Below are 6673 nucleotides of genomic sequence, written 5' to 3' on the forward strand. Positions count from 1 at the left end.
TAATGTACTATTGTTGCAAATTTTGAGTTCTTTAGAGTGCTAGAAATGTGGTTCAACTATGCGATGTTTATTCATGGGGAAGATAACTAAAGAAAGATTCCAAAAGTTCTGGGATTACTATGATAGAAAGGCAAATAAAATATTTGCAAAGGTTACGTATAGAGTCTATAACTACTATAAAGGTTTTGTGAGTATAGACTATTATAAATGTTTCTTTATGGTGGTCTTTCTAATGAGATTGGATCCTAAAATGGTTTTTCCATTTAAGAGATTATGCATTGAGTTTCCACATTGCTATCAAATCTTGATGTTGCATGTTTTATTATTTAATTATTATTGCTTTTGGGATTTAGTAGTGTAATTGTGGTTATTATAAATTTCTTGAGATATCTGTGTGGATATCATAATAAACTTGTGCAATATAATAATGTCATTACTTTCGCTTCATAAGTTGTTGTGGTCCAAATTAATAAGATTTTTTTTTTCACGCAGTACTAGAGCTTTTAGAACACAAATGGGTCTAAGTCGAATTTTTGAATAAGCATTAGAGCTTTTAGAACACATAGAGATATAAATATAATTTTTTTTTGGTAATACAGAGAAGTCACTACAAAAAAAAAGTTCTATAGCCGCGTTTTTAAAACGTGGCTATAGCTCAAAAAAACGTGGCTATAGGACGATTTGGTCTATAGCCACGTTTTTTTAGGCCGCGTTTTTAGCCGTGGTCTAAAATGCGTAACTATAGGCTTGAGGTGTCTGTGGCCACGTTTTTTAAAACGCGGCCATAGTTGTGAGCTAAAGCCACGTTTTTAAAACGCGGCCATAGTTGTGGGCTAAAGCCGCGTTTTAAAAACGCGGCTTCAGTCCATCACTATGGCCACGTTTTTAAAACGCGGCTTTAGCCCACAACTATGGCCGCGTTTTGAACGCAGCTATAACCTCTGAATACTTCACAACAGGCTGCTTTACACCCTCATCCCCCTTTTGCTTTTTGGCAACTTGCTTCTCTAGCTGTTGTTTAGCTTCTCTCTTGCCTTCAAGAAGATCAAAAGGAACACAATTACACTAGGAACATTTTTTTCCTTTGACTTTCCTACACTTTCTCAGCAATGAAACACAAAATTGATGCCCACAGTTCAAATAGCAGGATATAACAATCATAATAACAATCAAAAAATAGAGAAACTTTCTAGTTTCCACAAAGCATCTATACACTGAAATTCCAAAAATTTATTTGCCTACATCACAACAATAATGCTATTTTTGTGAAGGCAAAAAGCCTCCCAATGAACCAAACCTAGCATAATTCATCAACTCTAATAAGACAATAAGACAAGTGATATTAACTAATTTCTTATAGATAGCAAGAAGAATAGCAAGAAAAATATCCTAGGAAAGCATTTCTAAACTTATGTAGAAAATCATGCTGGATAAGCCACAAAATCTTTGCAGGCTCAAAGGCAACCACACACATACAAAATCTAGGAAATAACTATCCTAATATTCTCATCCTCAACCTCAAATTTGGTCCTTACGTAACTAAGAAAGTAGTTCAGTTCCAAGCAAGAGAAGTTAACAAAATGATGAAGAAGTAAAAAATAAATCTCGTAATTCTCTTTTCTTTCAAGTCAAAATTTCCTATCAACAAAACAAAGAAAAAAAAAAATAAAGAGATTGATCCAGAGAAAAGAAACAAAGAACAAGGGATTCTTACAAAATTCTCTTTTCTTGCACATTCACGCAGTCTTGTGTTCAAACTCCTAGCTAACATCTTAAGGCCATCCCCAAGGGATTCTTACCTGTAATTATTAGCAAACAGTTGGGTACTTGAAGAGCTTTTGAACATTCACATAGCCAAAAAAAGAAATAAATAAATAGAAAAGAGATTCAATGACTTATGCATAGGATTTTTGCATTTGCCCATTGTCCATGTAAGTTGTACAAGCAAAATCAACTGAATTATAAATGAGTAATGGTACAAAGACAATATTTTTGACAAACAAATTACACTAAGTTTTCAAGTTATTATTAATTCCCATTTGGGTCCACCACTAACACTACTTTATTATTAACCATTTACAACTCTATTACACCTCAACTATTGTGAAACAATTTGTCTTTTAGACTTATTGATTATAAATTGAGTTCTTTGGTTCATACGCACCTCTATACACACACACACACACCAATTTGTCCACAGAGGCTATGAAATTTGATAACTTTTGATTAAATTATAAGTTGATGATAGAACAAACACTCATGCAAACAAAGATATTCCAAAATTCCACCACTAAAATCAAATGTTCAGTCAGCAGAGTGTAACAATATCCACCTTTTTAGCTGCTACTGCTTCAGAAGAGTAACATTTTGATGAATTTAGTAGATGTCAAAGTCCAATCCTTTGTAATGACTGATCCACACACACATGCAGAGCAACCCAAAAAAATAATTAATTAATTAAAAACAAAAAACGAAATGAACAAATACTTAAAAAATAGTAAGTAAATATATGCTAATAACAAAATGACTGACATGCGTAGGTGCTTTCCTGTAACCAATTTTTCCTTATTCAAAAAATATGTAAATAAAGCCCTTTCTAAATATTGTGGCACACCTTTCCACTTCTGATGCCTACATTTACTAAAGAGGCTGGTCTCCTAAATATAATGAAGGTAACAAAGTAATAAAAAAAAATCTACACATGCCCACACAAATGAATGATAGGCAAAGGAACCAGAAATCCAACTCATATAAACACAGGAAAACTCCCAAACTGTCCTTATAGCGTAGCTTCAAAGGTTTTTATTTTTATTTTTATTTTTAATATAGTTGGGAGATGTAAGGTGCATAGAACTTAGTAGCTGAAAAGAAGACTAGTTGAAATGCGCAATCTATATGAGTATATAGAGAGCAGCCAACACAATACAAAAGAATTAAGTAAGATAAATTTAAGTTAAAATATAAGAAATATCACTTGTAAGGCATAAATGTGCAAAACGCTAAAACCATAGTTTGACGTACACATCAAGTGGCATAGAACAAAAGCCAATGTGTTTGGCTGCACTTGATCAAGCACAAATCATGAAACTAACGGGTCATTCAACCCGCAAGGAAAGACCCTCTCATAATTCAGATCAAAACCTCAAAACAAATAATGCTTACCTAAGTTGCTAACCTTAAAAAACAAATTATTTCCCAATTTTCATAAACAAAATCCAAAACCCAGATAAAAGCATTCACAAAACAAAAAACAAAGGACCACAATCTTAGCTCATAATTTCTCTACAGCCATAAATTCAGCATGTAAATCAAAATAATAATTAAAAAAAAAAGTGGGTCTACCAAACAATCATCCAATTAACAAAATTCAATTAATATGAGAACTCAATAAAGAAAGAAAAAAAAAAGTCTGAAACTTTGAAGGTAATTCGCCCATCCCATACACTCTTGGTAATTACATTGAAGAATCTTTTAGGACTGGCCCTAAGGTATTGATTAAGAGACTTGAATTTGGGACCCCATGGATGGCATGAGGCCATGAACCATTAGACTAACCCCTTGGATGTAAGTTTAAAATTAATTTCCTCTACATTAAACTTTGAAATTTTCTGTCCATTTCCCCCTCATATATTAAAGCTGTACATATTAGCATAAAACAATCCAATGTTGCAACGTTGCTTTTGGGAGCTAAATTTAAAACATCAAGAACTAAACTTTTCGATGTGAAATAAACTAATAAAGAATAAGATAACTATATATTTCAAGTCTATGGTGCTTAGAAAGTAGAAGAATATGAAACCAAATAGAGAAAAAGGGAAAGATAATAGAAGAGAGACCCATATACCAAGAAGCCACGAAAAGCAGTTTGGATTCGAATAGCAGTCCATTCTTGTCTTACAGCCCTGAAATCCTTAGGATGAGCACGAACCACTGTGGCCATTGCAGCTGTAAAAGCATCAGCCACTGGAGAATCAAACCCTTCAGAAGCTACTCTGTGGTTTCCTTTGAAACCTTTCCATCAGGACCCTAAATCCCTTGAAGAACTCCTCCATAGCCTCCATTTCTTGCTCTTGCCACTCACCTTCTCCTAAACATAACACAAATTTTCAAACTTTATGCATAAACAGAGAATGAAAGTGTTAGAAAGTAGGATGTCCAAAGGTGGGGAAGGTCTAAAGGTGGGGAGGTCTGAAGGTAGGAGATCTGAAGCAATAAGATTGGAAGACTAACGAAGAGGACAGCGCGAAGATGTTTTGGGCGAGATCGGCGAAGGCTGGGCTAGCATGGGCTCGGGGCGAGATCGACGATGGCTGATGAGATCAGCGGAGGCTGGGCAACAATGGTGATGGCTGGAGAGATTAGTGGCGGCTGGAGAGGGTGAGACCATTAGAATAAGAGAATAAAAGAGGAAAGAAAGAAAGTGGAGGGTGAGGGCTTGAGAGATGGAGGCTTGGAGGGTGAGGGTTAAGATCGGATGGAGGGTGAGGACTTGAGAGATGGAGGCTGATGATGTGCAATGGGAGAAGGGTGTAAATTATTTACTGTACTATTTATACAAAGCCTAAAGCTGCGTTTTTAACATGCGGCTATAGGCAAAATCTGAAGCCACGTTTAAGAAACGCGGCCCCATCCCAAACTAAAGCCGCGTTTTAAACACGCGGCTTCAGACTAAATTTAAGGCCGCGTCTATAAAACGCGGCTTAAGGCAAGCTGGAGCTGGGGTTTTTTAAATGAGGCCATTGGTTAAGATTTTTTATAAAAAAATAAAAAATAAAAAAAGGTCCTATAGCCGCGTTTAAAAAAACGCGGCTGTAGACGACTAAATTTCTTAGTTCGAAATAAATCAAACAAGTAAAATAGTTTCACAACTACGAATTTGTATTGATAAATGTGTGGTACAATTCTCTGTAATTACAAAAGAGTGATCCTCTGATTCGATCTCCTTGAAAGATTTATTGATTGTAATTGTGGTAATGTGATTTTGATTTGAACATAAGATATTCTTCAATTTGGCTGAGGAATGGATCGAAGATCTTTGAAACGGGTTTACAATGAATCTCTGGCTATGAGCTTGTTAGAAATCCTTTGTTCTTCGTGTTCTTCGTGTTCTTCGTATGTTCTTCGTGTTCTTCGTGTGTTCTTCGTGTGTGAAGGTTTGTGGTGGAAATTCTTCGGTGCTTTAGAGGCTTGATTCCGTAGAGCTTCGTTGATTTATGGTTTGTTGAGGTTTCTAGAGGCTTTTGAGCTTGATTCCAGTGAACTTTGAGATTTAGGAATATGATTTGGATGATTCCTCTTTAATTGTTCTTCGTATTTGAAGGTTTGTGGTGGAAGTTCTTCGGGGCTTTGGAGGCTTGAATCCGTAGAGCTTCACCAATTTGTAGTTTGTTGAGGTTTCTGGAGGCTTTTGAGCTTGATTCCGGTGGACTTTGAGATCTAGACGAGTAGTTTGGATGATTTTGCTTCGAATGTTGTTTGCATTCGAGGTTGAAGTTCTTGAAGTTCTTGGAGGCTTCGGGGTTTGATTCCGGCAGAGCTTCTGGATTTCTGAACTCAAGATATCTTCTTCCTTCTGTCTCAGTCCTGTCTGTGTTGTCTCTTGTCTGTCCGTCTCTCCTCCTAAATGTCTTAGGAAGGCTTCTATTTATAGGAGTTTAGGGGTAGGTGAGCGACACGTGGCGGAGTTTGATTGGTCCGCTTATGTCATCGCTTACACGTGCTGAGTGCTTGTGTCACTGCTTACACGTGCGAGGCTGCCTGTGTCATCGCTTACATGTGCTGAGTGCTTGTGTCACTGCTTACACGTGCGAGGCTGCCTGTGTCATCGCTTACATGTGCTGAGTGCTTGTGTCACTGCTTACACGTGCGGAGCTGCTTGTGTCATTGCTTACACCTGCTGATGCAGTTTCATGCCTTTATTTCAATGACACTTGGCAAATTTCTATTGGTTTCTGAATAGCGATGGCAAAACCTAGCAGCAATACGTGGCGCTTTGTAATTGGTTGTATTTTGTGGACTTGGTAGTATGATGTGTCAGCTTGTGATAGGTCGGGAATTTTCCCTCTCTACAAATGCCCCCTCGAGACTCGTTCATGCACACAGTTTTTAGAGTGTGGTGAATGAATGAGTCTTGAAAGAAAGTGGATTCCTTTTTATACTTGACTCTTCTAGTGAAATAGCTGAAGGTGGTGGAGCTTTTAGCAGGATGAAGTAATTGCAGAAGAGTAGACCCACCCATATGAAAGGTTTTGATGAGACTGAGAAGGGGTCTGCCCGTATTTGAATGTACTCGTGTGACCGAGCTTTCTGAGCAAAGGTTAAGTCAAAGTAATTTCAGAAGAGTATTCAATGGTACTTGGAGTGGGTTGGTGGGGCTGAAAGTTATTTGCAAGAAGTTGGATGTACTTGCAAGATTGAAACATTTCGGTAGATGTTAAGCTGAGGTAATTTCGGAAGAGTATTTTGGATCGTTGGTGGCGATCACAGGGTGTTGAAGATAGAGAAGAGGTGAGTATGTTGGCATACAGCATGCAGAGCTCTGGAGCTAGCCTCTTATTTTTAAGGACTTCTGGTGAAGTTATATCTGAAGGGTATACTTCGGATTACAGAAAGAACAGGTGGGAGTGTGGTTGAATGTGCTTGCGTTATCGCATCACTCAGGTTAAGTTGGGGT

At 37.2% G+C, this 6673-nt stretch overlaps 1 long non-coding RNA gene across 1 annotated transcript; it reads right to left on the reverse strand.

Moving 5' to 3' along the window:
- Positions 1 to 511: 511 nt before the first annotated feature.
- LOC142643733 (uncharacterized) lies at positions 512 to 4589 on the reverse strand. The gene is made up of 3 exons (XR_012845911.1): positions 3845 to 4589; positions 2333 to 2410; positions 512 to 1034 (listed from the first exon to the last, which is right to left on the reverse strand). It is a non-coding gene; the product is annotated as an uncharacterized LOC142643733 (long non-coding RNA).
- Between the last annotated feature and the right edge of the window lie 2084 nt (positions 4590 to 6673).

The sequence above is a fragment of the Castanea sativa genome, chromosome 1 (genome assembly GCF_040712315.1).
Source record: "Castanea sativa cultivar Marrone di Chiusa Pesio chromosome 1, ASM4071231v1".
In the NCBI taxonomy this organism is placed as follows: domain Eukaryota; kingdom Viridiplantae; phylum Streptophyta; class Magnoliopsida; order Fagales; family Fagaceae; genus Castanea; species Castanea sativa.